The sequence below is a fragment of the Heptranchias perlo genome, chromosome 6 (assembly GCF_035084215.1).
Source record: "Heptranchias perlo isolate sHepPer1 chromosome 6, sHepPer1.hap1, whole genome shotgun sequence".
NCBI lineage: Eukaryota > Metazoa > Chordata > Chondrichthyes > Hexanchiformes > Hexanchidae > Heptranchias > Heptranchias perlo.
Genome location: NC_090330.1, coordinates 27,944,133 through 27,961,262, shown reverse-complemented (window position 1 = coordinate 27,961,262; position 17,130 = coordinate 27,944,133). Strand labels below are relative to the sequence as shown.

At 42.0% G+C, this 17,130-nt stretch overlaps 1 protein-coding gene across 2 annotated transcripts in view; it reads right to left on the bottom strand.

The window, feature by feature from the left end:
• LOC137322853 (high affinity cationic amino acid transporter 1-like) overlaps positions 1–14,261 on the bottom strand; it is a 95,321-nt gene extending 81,060 nt beyond the window's left edge. For both annotated transcript variants that reach the window (XM_067985992.1, XM_067985993.1), the window contains exon 1: positions 14,007–14,261. The gene's annotated coding sequence lies outside the window, so the exon portion shown is untranslated. The remainder of the gene's footprint in view (positions 1–14,006) is intronic.
• Positions 14,262–17,130: the final 2,869 nt, after the last annotated feature.

Sequence of the window (17,130 nt, the reverse complement as noted above, 5' to 3'; positions counted from 1 at the left end):
GGGTCCGACAGGATGCATCCTAGGATCCTGAGGAAGATGAGGGAGGAAACTGCCATGGCCCTAGAAATTATATTTCAGGGCTCTATCGAGTGTGAATATGTGCCAAGGACTGGAGAGTGCAAAATGTAGTATCCACTATTAACAAAGGAGACAGAGCTATTCTGTGTAATGACAGGCCAGTTAGCTTAACATCTGTCGTAAGGAAAATTTTAGTCTTTAATTGAGGATGAAATTACCATTTATCTAGATAAAGAGAAAATAGTTAGAAGATTCCAAAAGGGACGATCAAGCTTAACAAACCTCATAGAATTCATTGAGGGGGTAACAGACATGGCAGATGCAGAAGGTGAAATGTAGTGGATGTAGTATATATAGACTTTAGGAAAGCCTTTGACAAGGTACCACCTGCGAGATTATTAGAGAAGATTACACAGTATGGAATTAGGGGGTGGATACTGAACTGGATTAAAAATTGGTTGGAAGGGAGAAAAGAGAGCAAGAGATAAGGGCAGTTTTTCAGATTGGCTGGAAGTGGGTCAATTCTGGGGCCACTTCTGTTCGGTCCCTGCCACCAACTCCAGCCCTCTCCTTGGCCACTGTCTGAGGCTGAACTAGACCATTCGCAACCGTGGTGTCCTATTTAATCTGGAGATGAGCTTCTGACCACATATCTGCCCCATCACCAAGACCGCCTACTTCCACCTCCGTAACATCGCCCGTCTCCGCCCCGCCTCAGCTCATCTGCTGCTGAAACCCTCATCCATGCCTTTGTTACCTCTAAATTTGACCATTCCAATGCTCTCCTGGCCAGCATCCCATCTTGAGCGCATCTAAAACTCAGCTGCCCTTATCCTAACTCGCATCAAGTCCTGTTCACCCATCACCTCTGTGCTTGCTGACCTACACTATTGCCTCACCCCTCCCTATCTCTAACCTCCTCCAGCCCTACAACCCTCCGACATCTGTGCGCTTCTCCAATTCTGGCCTCTCGCGCATTCTCGATTTTCATCGCCCCACCAGAGGCCCTCAGCTGTGGAATTCGCTCTTTAGACCTCTCTGCCTTCTCTCTCCTCTTTTAAGACGCTCCTTAAAACCTACCTCTTTGACCAAGCGTTTGGTCACCTGTCCTAATAACTCGTGGCTCGATATCAAATTTTGTTTGATAACGCTCCTGTGAAGGGCCTTGGGACATTTTACTATGTTAAAGACACTATATAAATAAATGCAAGTTGTAGTTGTTCTTGTTCACCGTTTTTATCACGATTTGGATGTAGGCCTAGGGGGAGTGGTTGTCAAAATTTGCAGATGATGCCAAATAAGGGGTATAATTAATTCTTTAGAAGACCAAAGGAAGCTGCTAAAGGATATTGATAAGCTGGGGAATGGGGTGAAAAGTGGCAGGTGAAATTCAATGTTAGTGTGAGGTGATACATTTTGGTTGAAAAGAAAAACAGTAATTACACTCTGAATAGAAGTCGGCTCAATGCCGCAGAAGAGAAGAATTTGGGGCTACAGTTTCACTGGACATTGAAGGCAGCACCTCAAGTTGATACGGCTGTAAAAAAAAAATTCTAGATTTTATCACAAAGGTTGAGAATATAAAAGCCTAAAGGTAATGATCAGCCCTTATGAAGATCTGAGTTACAGCGAAGTGCAGTATTCAGCTCCATACAATAGGAAGGGTTTTGAGGTTTTAAAGAGAGTACAAAGCAAATTCACTAGAATGCTGCCTGGGAAATACAAATACAAAGACGGACTTGAAAAATGGGTACTTTTTCCGTTTGGGGCAATATGATAGAAGTGTTTAAAATTATGATGGGATGACACAGGGTATATAGGAACAGACCATTTCTAGTAGGTGAGAGATCTAGAATGAAAGTTAGTGGTTGAGGCGGAAAAATCAGATTGGCTGGGGGGAAAGAGATGAAGGAAAATGTGTTAAAGGGAAATGGGAATAGGGTTGGTAAATGTGATTAGAACTATTTCCTTTGTGTGAAGGATAAATGTCACGTGGACTGGTCAGGCCAAAAGGGAGTTAATAAACTGGGATAAAGAGAGAAGTGAACAGTCATTTAAACTAGGAAGAAAGTGGAGCAGGGAAAATAAAGCAGCCTTCAAGTGGATATGGACATTAAATAAAACGGATGGAATACTGGGTCTAATGGCAAGATGCATAGAATATAAAAGTCAAGATGTAATGGTGAATCTATATAAAACCTTAGTAAGACTACAGTTAGAATCTCAAATTTAAAATTCTTATCCTTATGCTTAAATCCCTTCATGGCCTGGCCCCTCCCTATTTCTGTAACCTCCTCCAGCTCTACAACCCTCGGAACCATCCATTCCTCCAACTCTGGCCTTTTGTGCATACCTCTGCCCCATCATTGTCGGTCATGCCGTCAGCCATCTGAGCTCTACGCTCTGGAATTTCCTCCCTACACCTTTCCACTTGCCTTTCCTCAAGACCCTCCTTAAAATCCAGGTCTTTGACCAAACTTTTAGTCACCCCTCCTAATGTCTGCTTCTTTGTCTTCGGTGTCAATTTTTGTCCGATTACACTTCTGAGAGGCGCCTTGGGATATTTGTCTATGCTAAAAGTGCGATATAAATACAAGTTGTTGATGTTGTTGCTGAGTAGTGTGTGCAGTTTTGGGCTCCACACTGTTGGAAAGAAGTTGAGGCAATAGAGAGGGTACAACGCAGATTCCAACGAATGCTGCCAAGTATGAGGAAATACAAATACGGACTTGAAAAATTGGGTCTGTTTTCAATAAAACAGAGATTATGGGATGATTTAATAGAAGTCTTTAAAAGTATGAAGGGATGAGATTGATTAGATAGAAACAGACCGTTTCTAATGGTTGAGGGGTCTAGAACAAGCGACATGGTTATAAAATTAAACGCAAGAGATTCAGAACAAAGAGGCTGTGAAATGCATTACCAGAGTTAGTGACTGAAAAGGAGACCATGTCTAAAATGTCAACATTTAAGGATAGGTTAGATACGTGGTTGAAGGAATGGGAAATAAAGGGAAATGGGAACAGAGCAAGCTCGTGTGAATTAGGATTGCTGCTCATGTGGAGGATAAACACCAACATTAACTAATTGGGCTGAACAACCTGTTTCTGTGCTGTCATTTCTATATAATTTTATGTAGGAAAATTGTACATGTTTCTCGTAAATAGATCGTAGCATATAGAGTTCTGTGTGGCTTTAGATTTGTATACGAAAGGAAAGCTGTTTTTCTTTAGAGATACAGGGGGAGTTTTCATGTCCTTACTACTGTTTGTACCTAAAATGGGACGGAGGTATTACCAAAATAGCAAGTATAGTTGAAACACCGACATAGCACAGAGGTCCAGCCCATTCCTATTTTCGAGCAGAGCTCGGTACCAGCAGTCAGACTTTCCGCCTGTTTCTGCCTCATGAATATATGTTAATTGGGGTCAAATGGTGTATTTTGGCCCCCAAAACCATTTTCATCTCAGGCACTGGATTAGCGCCAGTCCATGCTCCTTCCCACCAAACGTGGGCAGAATACGGGAGCCAGCTATTTTGAGTGTACATTAAAGGGATTCTTAACTGTAGTCAGGGAAAGCTAGAAGCAAGTTTGGCACTCATTTTTACTGCAGTCGTGTGTAGATTTTGAGTCTTAAAGGCTTCCATATTTAATCTCCATGCTGTAATGGTACTGCAAAAATTCTGCCTGCTCATAACAGCTGCTTTCTTTCACTCCCGTGCCTCCACCCCTCCCCTTTAAAAGGTGCTGCTTCAGATTCTTCAAAATTGTCCGTCCCGCCGCATACCCATCCCGTATCAGCAAGCTACCTATTAAAAGGAGCGAGTTTCGCGCTGTCGGCTTGTTGAATTAATGTCAATAAGTCCCAACCATTAAAATGGCTCGGGCCCTGTACTGATTCCTTTGGGTGGGCGCAGCACTTGCCCCACTCATCACCTGCCCGATTTATGCCAGAAATGAAAATCATCTCCAGAGTATTGTGCAGAAAGGAAACCATTTCTGTGCAGCTTGGAAGTGGCAAATGGTTACATGATTTTGATCTGTGCTGCCAAATGCACCAACTAAATGACACAGCCACACGTGGACAGTGGAACTTAGCTGCAGTGGTCCCTGAGGAGTCCAGGAAGTATAAAAAGCACTGATTTTGTTCTACAAAGATGACACTGGCCGGGAACACTGAAGCAGGCATTTGGCATGTATGTTACCCTAGCGACTTATGTTATCTGCTCAAAGTGCAATAGTACTTCTTTCTGGTTGCAAATTTTGATTTTCCTCTCTGCGGGTGGATGTCAGAGCCACATGCAGGTTGAACATTCAACACCTGGCGTATAATTTCTCCAGCTTGGCTCAACCTGTACCTCTCCAAGTTCCTTAGCATAGGTAAAAATGTTTAATTACAGTATAGTATCCCCTATACAAAGCGAGGTGGGAAAGTAAGCTGTGAGGAGGACGCAAAGAGGATGCAAAGGGTTATAGACAGATTAAGCGAGTGGCGAGAAGGTGGCAGATGGAGTATAATGTGAGGAAATGTGAAATTATCCACTTTGATAAGAACAGAAATGCAGAATATTTTTTAAAAAGTGAGAGACTAAGAAATGTTGGTGGTCAGAGGGATTTGGGTGTCCTTGTACATGAAACAGAGAAAGTGAACATGCAGGTACAGCAAGCAATTAGGGAGGCAAATGGTATGTTAGCCTTAACTGCAAAGGGGTTGGAGTATTAGAGAAAGGAGGTCTTGCTGCAATTATATAGGGCTCTGGTGAGACTACTCCTGGAGTACTACGTGCAGTTTTGGTCTCCTTATCTAAGGATATATTTGCCTTAGAGGCGGTGCATCAAAGGTCCAATAAATTGATTCCTGGGATGAGAGAGTTGTCCTATGATGAGAGATTGTGTAGAATGGGCCTATATTCTCTGGAGTTTAGAAGAATGAGAGGTGATTTCAGTGAAACATAAGATTTTGAGAGGGCTTGACAGGGTAGATGCTGAGAGGCCGCTGCCCCTGGCTGGTGAATCTAGAACTAGGGGGTATATTCTCAGGATAAGGGGTCGGCCATTTGAAACCGAGGTAAGGAAAAATTTCTTCACTCAGAGGGTTGTGAATCTTTGGAATTCTCTACCCTAGATAGCTGCGGATGCTCAGTCGTTGAGTATATTCAAGATTGAGATTGATAAATTTTTGAACGCTAAGGGATATGGGGATAGGGCGGAATAGTGGAGCTGAGGTGGAAGATCAGTCACGATCTTATTGAGTGGCAGAGCAGGCTCGAGGGGCCGTATGGTCTACTATTTCTTACGTTCATATGGCCTCCCATAAGCATTTGGTATGTAAATACAAATGGCAGCAACTACATTTGCTAGCTATACCCCACATTTGCTTCTGTTTAGTTCACTGAAATCATAAGTAGTTCAAACTACATTTGAAGGTCAGCAGCAAAAGATAAGGAGTATTAAACTGTCACTTCCCTTGTAACATCTTTCACATACCACTCACGCACGAGGCTTTTCAGAGTTCCTGTTACAATGTTCTGAATAGGAAAATCAAGCTCTGTATTGATGAAACATGCACACATTGCTTCAACCTTTTTTAGGATTTGCTGGCTTGCTAAAACTGTATTGAATCTGTTATGATGTGGAGATGCCGGTGATGGACTGGGGTTGACAATTGTAAACAATTTTACAACACCAAGTTATAGTCCAGCAATTTTATTTTAAATTCACAAGCTTTCGGAGGCTTCCCCCTTCGTCAGGTGAACGATGTCGTTCACCTGACGAAGGGGGAAGCCTCCGAAAGCTTGTGAATTTAAAATAAAATTGCTGGACTATAACTTGGTGTTGTAAAATTGTTTACAATTGAATCTGTTAGTACACCTAATCAGATTGAATTCCAATCCAAGGAAACAGTGCACGGTGGTTTAGATACTTGCTTTTCACAAGTTAAATAAAACTTAAGGGAGACCATTTGGCCTATCCTAATTCATCCATTCAGAAAGATCCTAAAGATCCCCCCATTGCAAAATCCAACTGTTTCTTAAATGATTCCATGGTTTTCACCTCCACTATTCTATCTGAAAGTCTATTCCATGTATTGATTACTCTTTGCAAGACAGAAAATTTCCTGATATTAGTCCAAAATTTGCCTTTTACTACTTTAAACAAGTGTTTCCCCTGTCCTACTCTTGCAATTTATTTTAAAGTAATATTCCACATTTACCTTTTCCATTCTGTTAACTATCTTATCTAACTCCAAATAACTCTCAAATGCCTCCTTTCCAGGCTGAAAAGCCCAATTCTATCTCATCTTTCCTCATGACTCAAACCTTTGACACTAGGGATTAATCTTGTGACTCTTCTTTGCCATTGCTCCAGCACTCAAATGTTACCCCTATGTACCCTTATGCGGTGATATTGGCCTTAATTTTCCAAACATCGTTAAAATGCGGAGGTGGTCCCAGCAACTACAGGTCAGTCAGTTTAACCTCGGTGGTGGGGAAACTTTTAGAAACGATAATCCGGGACAGAGTTAGCAGTCACTTGGACAAGCGTGGATTGATTAGGGAAAGTCAGCACGGATTTGTTAATGGCAAATCGTGTTTAACTAACTTGATAGAGTTTTCTGATGAGGTAACAGAAAGGGTCGATGAGGGCAATGTGGTTGATGTGGTGTATATGGATTTTCAAAAAGCATTTGAAGTGCCGCATAATAGGCTTGTCTTCAAGATTGAAGTCCATGGAATAAGGGGGGCAGTAGCTGCACGGATACAAAATTGGTTAAGTAATAGGAAGCAGAGAGTAGTGGTGAACGATTGTTTTTTGGATTGGAGGGGGGTATGCAGTGGTGTTCCCCAGAGGTCGATACTAGGACCACTGCTTTTCTTGATATATATTAATGACTTGGACTTGGGTGTACAGGGCAAAATTTCCAAATTTGCTGATAACACAAAATTTGGAAGTGTAGTGAACAGCGAGGAGGATAGTAATAGACTTCAAGGGGATATAGACAGACTGGTGGAATGGGCGGACACGTGGCAGATGAAATTTAATGCAGAAAAATGCGAAGTGATACATTTCGGTAGGAAGAACGAAGAGAGGCAATATAAACTAAAGGGCACAATTCTAAAAGGGGTACAGGTTCAGAGAGATCTGGGGGTAAATGTGCACAAATCGTTGAAAGTGGCAGGGCAGGTTGAGAAAGTGGTTAAAAAAGCATACAAGATACTGGGCTCTATAAATAGAGGCATAGAGCACAAAAGCAAGGAAGTCATGATGAAGCTTTACAAAATATTGGTTCGACCACAACTGGAGAATTGTGTCCAGTTCTGGGCGCCGCACTTTAGGAAAGATGTGAAGGCCTTAGAGAGAGTGCAGAAAAGATTTACTGGAATAATTCCAGGGATGAGGGACTTTAGTTACATGGACAGACTGCAGAAGCTGGGGTTGTTCTCCTTGGAACAGAGAAGGTTGAGAGGAGATTTGATAGAGGTATTTAAAATCATGAAGGGTCTAGACAGAATAGATAGAGAGAAACTGTTCCCATTGGCGGAAGGGTCAAGAACCAGAGGACATAGATTTACAGTGATTGGCAAAAGAACCAAAGATGACGAGGAAAAACTTTTTTTACGCAGCGAGTGGTTAGGATCTGGAATGCACTGCCTGGGGGCAGGGGAGGCAGATTCAATCGTGACTTTCAAAAAAGGGAACTACTGGGTAAGTACGTGAAAGGAGAAAATTTGCACGGCTACAGGGATAGGGCGGGGGAGTGGGACTAGTTGGATTGCTCTTGCATAGAGCCAGCACGGACTCGATGAGCCGAATGGCCTCCTTCCGTGCTGTAGCCTATGATTCTACGTCTTGGCAACCAGAATTTGTCGTAGTATTCTAGGTGCAGTCTGACCAGAGTACTACTGACATATTCTACTGTTTCAGCTATATAGTTCAACATCACATTGGATTTGTTGATTGCTGCTTTGCATTTGTTAGACGTATTGAGCGTCAAGTCATTCTAAGACTCCTGGGTCTCTAACTTCATCTTAAGCTATTTCAACACTGTATATGGATAATGTTTGTCACCCATTTTTCCTTCATATGTATAGTTCTTCACACTTGTCTGCATTAAATTTCATCTGTCGCTGTTCTGCCCACATATATATTTTATAATTTGTGAGCTGCACCCTAGTTTGGCATTTCCTCCAAATTTAACCAATTTGCATTGATTTTTTTAATCTAAGTCATTGATGCAAATTAGAAACTGTAGTGGTCCCATGGCCAAGCCCTGAGGCATCCATTCAGTACATCCTCCCACCATGAAATAACTTCTCTAACAAGTATATGCTGTTTGCTCCCCTTCAGCCAGTTTTTTAATCCATGCCTAAGCTTTGAGCTTAGGAAATAGCCTTTAGTGTGCAACTTTACCATTCACTTCTGTGACCGAAGCTCAAATCCAGCATGGATTTATAGGATGAAAGTTTCCTCTGTTAACTGGATGCGAGGGTCATATATGAAATCAGTTTTGACAGTCTCCATCTATTTCCTGGGGAGCATGGACCCACAGCACAAAACTGTCACTAATGCAGCACTCTCACTGGTGGAAGTTGGTGTGGGAAATGGAAAAATTGCCACACTGGTATAATAGAGTTGTTGGATAGAGCAGAGGGAGGTTTACTCTGCATCCGATTATACCTGAGAAGGTCAAATCAGGGAAAAATAGTAAGAAGTTAAAATTAAAGGCACTTTATCTGAATGCACAAAGCATTTGTAACAAGATAGACGAATTAATGGCACAAATAGAGATAAATGGATTTGATCTAGTAGCCATCACTGAGACGTGGTTGCAAGGTGAGCAAGGAACTAAATATTCCAGGGTACTTGACTTTTCAAAAAAACAGACAAAACAGTATGGGTGGAAATAAGAAATAACAAGGGGCAGGAAACACTGGTGGGAGCAGTTTATAGGCCCCCTAACAGTAGTTATACTGTTGGACAGAGTATTAATCAAGAAATAAGAGGAGCTTGTAACAAAGGTAATACAATGATTTTGGGGGATTTTAATCTTCATTTAGACTGGGCAAATCAAATTGGCAAAGGTAGTCGGGAGGACAAGTTCATGGAATGCATTCGAGACAGTTTCCTAGAACAACACGTCGTGGAACCAACCAGGGTACAGGCTATTTTAGATCTTGTCCTGTGTAATGAGACTGGGTTAATCAGTAATCTCTTGGTAAGGGATCCTCTGGGGAAGAGTGATCATAATATGCTGAATTTCACATTGAGTTTAAGAGTAACATACTTAAGTCTGAAACTAGAGTCTTAAACAAAGCCAATTACATAGGTATGAGGGGCGAGTTGGCTAAGGTTGATCGGGAAATTAGATTAAAAGATATATGACGGTAGATAAGCAATGGCGAACATTTAAAGAAATATTTCATAATTCTCAATGAATATACATTCCATTCAGAAATAAAAACTCCACGGAAAAAATGATCCATCCGAGGCTAACTAAAGAAGTTAAGGATAGCATTAGGTTAAAAGAAGAGGCTTATAATGTTGCCAAGAAGAGTATTAAGCCTGAGGATTAGGACAGTTTTAGAAACCAGCAAAGGATGACCAAAAAATTGATAAAGAGGGAGAAAAGACAGAGTGAACTATCAAGAAATATGTGAGACAGGAGAAATTATAATGGGGAATAAGAAAATGGCAGAGACGTTAAACAAATATTTTGTATCTGTCTTCACAGTGGAAGACACAAAAAACATACCAGAAATCGTGGGGAAGCCAGGGTCTAATAAGAGTGAGGAACTTAAAGTAATTAATATTAGTACAGAAAAAGTACTGGGAAAATTAATGGGACTAAAAGCCGACAAATCCCCTGGTCGTGATGGCCTATATCCTAATGTTCTAAGAGGTGGCTGCAGAAATAGTGGATGCATTGGTTGTGATCTTCCAAAATTCCCTAGATTCTAGAACTGTCCCAGTGGATTGGAAGGTAGCAAATGTAACACTGCTTTCAAGAGAGAGAGGAGAGAGAAAACAGGGAACTACAAGCCAGTTAGCCTGATATCAATAGTCAAGAAAATGCTAGAATCCATTATTAAGGAAGTGGTAACAGGGCACTTAGAAAATCATAATATGACCAGGCAGAGTCAACATGGTTCTTTTTAAATTCATTAATGGGATGTGGGCAGCACTGGCAAGGCCAACATTTATTGCCCATCCTTAATTGCCCTTGAGAAGGTGGTGAGCCGCCATCTTGAACAGATGGAGTATAATGTGGGGAAATGTGAGGTTATTCACTTTGATAGGAAGAATAGAAAAACAGAATATTTTTTTTAAATGGTGAGAAATCATTTTGACTGCTAACGTTGTACCGTTGTTTAAAAAGGGAGAAAAAGATAGACTGAGTAATTATAGGCCAGTCAGTCTAACCTCCGTGGTGAGCAAATTATTGGAATCAATTCTGAATGACAGCATAAATCGTCATTTAGAAAGGCACAGATTAATCAAGGACAGTCAGCATGGATTTAAGGGAAGGTCGTATCTGCCTAACTTGATTGCATTTTTTGAGTAGGTAACAAGGAGGTTCGATGAGGGTAACACATTTGATGTGGTGTACACGGATTTTAGCAAGGCTTTTGAAAAGGTCCCACATGGCAGACTGGTCAACAAAGTAAAAGCCCATGGGATCCAAGGGAAAGTGGCAAGTTGGATCTAAAACTGGCTCAGTGGCAGGAAGCAAAGAGTAATGGTTGACGGGTGTTTTTGCGACTGGAAGACTATTTCCAGTGGGTTCCGCAAGGCTCAGTACTGGGTCCCTTGTTTTTTGTGATATATATTAATGATTTGTACTTGAATGTGGGGGGCTTGATCAAGAAGTTTGCAGATGATACAAAAATTGTCCGTGTGGTTGATAGTGAGGAGGAAAGCTATAGACTGCAGGAAGCTATCAATGGTCTGCTCAGGTGAGCAGAAAAGTGGCAAATGGAATTCAATCCAGAGAAGTGTGAGGTAATGCATTTGGGGAGGGCAAACAAGGCAAGGGAGTACACAATAAATGGGAGGATACTGAGTGGTATAGAGGAAGTGAGGGTCCACAGATCCCTGAAGGTAGCAGGGCAGGTAGATAAGGTGGTTAAGAAGGCATATGGGATACTTTCCTTTATTAGCCGAGGCACAGAACATAAGAGCAGGGAGGTTATGCTAAAACTGTAAAAAACATCGGTTAGGCCACAGCTGGAGTACTGTGTACAGTTCTGGTCACCACATTACAGGAAAGATATGATTGCACTAGAGAGGGTACAAGGGAATTAACAAGGATGTTGCCAGGGCTGGAGAATTTTAGCTATGAGAAAAGACTGGATAGGCTGGGGTTATTTTCTTTGGAACAAAGGAGGCTGAGGGGAGATTGAATTGATATATAAAATTATGACAGGACTAGGTAGAGTGGGTAGAGAGGGCCTATTTCCCTTAGCAGAGGGGCTGGTGACCAGGGGGCATAGATTTAAAGTAATTGGTAGAAGGATTAGAGGGGAGCTGAGGAGAACATTTTCACCCAGACAGTGGTGGGGGTCTGGAACTCTCTGCATGAAAGGGTGGTAGAGGCAGAAACACTCATCTCATTTAAAAAGTACTTGGGTGTGCACTTGAAGCGCCATAACCTACAGGGCTACAGACCAAGTGCTAGTAAGTGGGATTAAGCTGGATAGCTCTTTTTTGGCCGGCACGGACATGATGGGCGGAATGGCCGCCTTCTGTGCTGTAAATTTCTATGACTCTATGAAACTATTAAATATTGATGTTCAGAGAGGTTTGCGTGTCCTTGTACATGAAACACAGAAACATGCAGGTACAGCAAGCAATTAGGAAGGCAAATGGTATGTTGGCTTTTATTGCAAGGGGGTTAGAGTACAAGAGTAAGGAAGTCTTGCTGCAATTGTACAGGGTTTTGGTGAGACCACACCTGGAGTACCGTGTATAGTTCTGGTCTCCTTACCCAAGGAAGGATATACTTGCCTTAGCAGCAGTGCAACGAAGGTTCACTAGACGGATTCCTGGGATGAGAGAGTTGTCCTATGAGGAGAAATTGAGTAGAATGGGCCTATACTCTCTGGAGTTTATAAGAATGAGAGGTGATCTCATGAAAACATGTAAGATTCTGAGAGGGCTTGATAGGGTAGCTGAGAGGCTGTTTCCCCTGGCTGGAGAGTCTAGAACTAGGGGGCATAATCTCAGGATAAGGGGTCGGCCATTTAGGACTGAGATGAGGCGAAATATCTTCAGAGGGTTGTGAATCTTTGGAATTCTCTACCCCAGAGGACTATGGATGCTCATTGAGTATATTCAAGACTGAGATCAACCGATTTTTGGGAATCAAGGGATATGGGGATCAGGCGGGAAAGTGGAGTTGAGGTCAAAGATTAGCCATGATCTTACTGAATGGTGGAGCAGGCACCAGGGGCCGTATGGCCTTCTCCTGTCCCAAGTCTTATGTTCTTATTGCCTAGCACCATCCTCCCTCACCTTAATGAACACAAAAAAGCAATTAAAGAAAAAAATCCTCCTTGATTACATTTTTTTTGTGATGCAACATGGGATAGTTTTTCAGATTAGGGAGCTTCCCCGGCAGGAGCATCCCTGCAGTAATCATAATTCTGAATTTTTCTGTATTTGTTCACTTTCTGATGTTATTTCTGCCATATGCTAAGTTTTCTGCAATTATAGCATGGCTTTCTTTGGGCAGCTGGCACTGTCCTTCAGAAGTCTGGACAGGGCTCTCCTGAGAGCATGTGTATGTTGGCAAGTAGTTTGCCATACAGGAAAATTTGCTCTATGGTTATCAGTTTACGGCAACATACAAACCTAGCCACACCTAACTGCTGCCAGTGACTTACAACTTGCTGTTTTAGGGTGGTTATTGCATCACTGTTAGCAGAAAACTGCAGTTACAAATTGATATAAGCAAGACATTTCATGATATATTATACCCACACAAACCCTGCTGGGAAAAAGGTGAAATCTGTATGCAACAGTGAATCTAGTTCCAAATTTAAAATATAATATAAAATGAATGCATACCAGTGACTATCACATTATAATACTTCTATTTTGCAGGCCTGTATTTACTCTTTGATAACTGGTACTTAGAATCCAACGGAAGGGTTTAAATTATGCCCAATACTAACAAAGTGAAAACAGAAAATGCTGGAAATACTCAGCAGGTCAGGCAGCATCTGTTGTAGAACTCGATTATGACAACAATCAGTTCGTTGTGAGTTTTAAAATAAATACGGCTACATAAAACTATTATACAAACTATTTTATATCATTTTACAGCGTTATCACATTAAAAGGTTCTACATCCAACAATTAGACTTCTATGATGAGACCTTGATTTTCAGCACACGATGATTTAGTACAAGCCAATATTCCGAATGTATTCACTGCAAGTTACTTTTTTTTTTCTTCATACGTCCAAACAGAAACAGCCCATGGCATCTGGCCCATGGTATGTATGTCCCACTCCGTCTGGTATGTGAGTCCAACAGCCCGCAAGGGTACAACTGCCAAAAAAAGAAACTACCGTCTAATTGGTTATTTTTATTTTTTTTTTAAAAATGCAATTGTAACTCGGTTAAAACGGGTGGATAAGATGCACACACACAAAAAAAAAACTGCGGCCCAACAATAGCTGCACGCTTTGCCGTGGGGGAGAAGTGTGTTTGAAGTATGTTTACATTGAGTCATTCTTGCATCATCTTTCCACTAGGGCACATTATCAGCCATGTGGCCCTTTCAACTTCTCCATTGAAGCGGCGATAAAACATTCACAGTCAGATGCTACCTTATAAAAAGACACGGGATGGTGTTCGCTAAATTAAATCCCGATGTCCGCTCAACACCGATTATTGAACGGCCGCGAGCCAGGTCCAGGTTACCGCGCCAAAAAAAAAAACCAAAAATAAAAGGAAAGGTCGACTTAAAACGTGGCGCTTACCCCCAAAGGAAACCGTCTCGGACGCGCCAATGGACGGCAGCTTCCCCCTCGGGTCACCGGAGAATGGATTCGGGCGGAGAGAGAGAGAAGCGCGAATTCGCTGCGAGAGGGCGGGTGGAGTGAAATGGTGAGGAGTCTTTAGAGTGCGGAGGGGGAGATACACAATATGGAATTAATGTGCTGTCTCCTGTCTGCGCCGGAGAGAGGCGGTTCCCAGAGAGTCTACATGACATGAATGGCAACGTGACCTAGCCTTGCCTTGCAAAGCACAGCGCTGAGCGTATAATAGCGGAGAATGCTTTTAGCCTTTCATATTTGCCTATGTTTGGGCACCTGACTTTTCTTGCTGTCGTTTGGACTGCCAACCCAGACCGGATGAGAAGGGCGAGATGCAGAATCGAGTTGAGTTCTGATAAAGAACTTGAATCAAAATAGTGCCTTTTTAGATCCTCAAGAAGCCCCCATGGGCTTCACAGGTGCTGAAGTATTTTGAAGTGTAGTTACTATTCAAGGGAAATATAACAGTCAATTTGCACACAGCAAGTTCCCACAAACAGCAATGAGTTTTGGTCTCCTTACTCTGAGGAACCATATACTTGCCTTAGAGTCAGTGCAATGAAGGTTCACTAGATTGATTCCTGGGATGAGAGGGTTGTCCTATGAGGAGAGATTAAGTTGAATGGACCTATATTCTCTGGAGTTTAGAAGAATGAGAGGTGATCGCATTGAAATGTGTAAAATTCTTAGAGGGCTTGACAGGGTAGATGCTGAGAAGCTGTTTCCCCTGGCTGGAGAGTCTAGAATGAGAGGTCATTGTCTCAGGATGTGGAGATGCTGGTGATGGACTGGGGTGGACAAATGTAAGGAATCTTACAACACCAGGTTATAGTCCAACAGTTTTATTTGAAAATCACAAGCTTTCGGAGGCTTTCTCCTTCGTCAGGTGAGCCACTATAACCTGGTGTTGTAAGATTCCTTACAATTGTCTCAAGGTAATGGGTTAGGATTTAGGACCGAGATGAGGAAAAATTTGTTTGCTCAGAGGGTTGTGAATCTTTGGAATTCTCTACCCCAGAGGGCTGTGGATGCTCAGTTGTTGAGTATATTCAAGACTGAGATGGATGGATATTTAGACACTAAGGAAATCAAGGGATATGGGGATCCGGCAGGAAAGTGGAGCGGAGGTAGAAGATCAGCCATGATCTTGTTGAATGGCGGAACAGGCTTGAGGGGCAGTATGGCCTACTCCTGCTATTTCTTATGAGATAAGTGACTAAATAATCTAAATAGCCAACACCTCTAGGTAATCTAGTGGTGTTGGTTGAGGGACAAATGTTCAAATAGTGGATCTTTTACAACCACCTGATAGGCCTCAGTTTAACATTGCATCTGAAAGACAGCATCCCTGACAGTACAGTATCACCTTACTACTGCACTAAAATGTCATCTTAGATTATAGACTCAGGTCTCTAGAGTAGAGCTTGAACTCCTGTCCTGCAGAATCAGCATTTATTATATCTCTTATAAACATGTCAAGGGGTACTGGGTGGTGCAGTGGGTTAGATAGTGATCTTTCACCTCTAGGACTTGGATTCAAATTGCGATGGAATGAAAATCTATAAACATGTCAAAAAAACTTCACATGAATATATGCTAACCATCACCAGTTTTAGTTTAAATCAGCAAACCTGCCTAGATGTGGATTGTCATTGTTTCATTAGAAAAATCAACTATTTTCACTAGGATTGGATGTTCCTAGTATCATCCAATCAGCTCAGTTGGACTGGAAGCTGTTAGCACTCATCAATCAGATCTTGCCTTTTCTGCACTGTTGGTAGAAAATTAAGATGAGCTGATGGTTTCTGAGAGTTGCAATAATAGGCATGCTTGTCTCCTAAAGAAGTTATTTATAACAAATAAGTTGCTTTTAAAAACTTTATATTTTCCTCAATAACTTTCTGGGGCATGCCTTTCTGTTGTCTTATGTGAAGGTAAATTTTCTTCAACAATGGCAGCAATTGCTTTTTTGAGATGAAGAGACTGTTTATTGTTGTGAATGAATTAACAGACTTTAACTGAGCATTCTTGGTTGCTGCACCTACAACATTGTCAGGGTTGGAAATAAAATTGAGAACAAAGTTGGAATGGCAATCAGTCTTACTTATTTTAAAAATTTACCCTGAGATTCTCACATTTGAGATTTTACTGTGATGTGTGATGCAGACCGGTGACCTATTTGTGGGTTCAATGTAGCAACATAGAAACATAGAAAATAGGAGCAACAGTGGGCCGTTTGGCCCTTCGGGCCCGCTCCGCCATTCATAATGATCACAGCTGATCGTCTAACTCAGTGCCCTGTTCCCACTTTTTCCCTATATCCCTTGATCCCTTTAGCATTAAGAAATATATCTATCTCCTGCTTGAATACATCTAATGACTTGGCCTCCACTGCCTTCTGTGGTAGAGAATTCCACAGGTTCACCACCCTCTGAGTGAAGAAATTTCTCCTCATCTCTGTTCTAAATGGCATACCCTGTATCCTGAGTCTGTGACCCCTGGTTCTGGACTCCCCAGTCATCGGGAACATCCTCCCTGCATCTAGTCTGTCTAGTCCTGTTAGAATTTTATATGTTTCGATGAGATCACCTTTCATTCATCTAAACTCTAGTGAATATAGGCCTAATCAACCTAATCTCTCCTCATACGTCAGTCCTGCCATCCCAGGAATCAGTCTGGTATACCTTCGTTGCACTCCCTCCATGGCAAGGATATCCTTCCTCCGATAAGGAGACCAAAATTGCACAGAATACTCCAGATGTGGTCTCACCAAGGCCCTGTATAACTGCAGTAAGACATCCCTGCTCCTGTATTCAAATCCTCTTGCAATGAAGGCCAACATACCATTCGCCTTCCTAACTGCTTGCTGTACCTGAATGCTCGCTTTCAGCAACTGGTGTACAAGGACAACCAGGTCTCGTTGTACCTCCCCTTTTCCCAATCTATCACCATTCAGATAATAATCTGCCTTTCTGTTTTTTCAACCAAAGTGGATAACCTCACATTTATCCACATTATACTGCATCTGCCTTATTTTTGCCCACTCACCCAACTTGTCCAAATCACA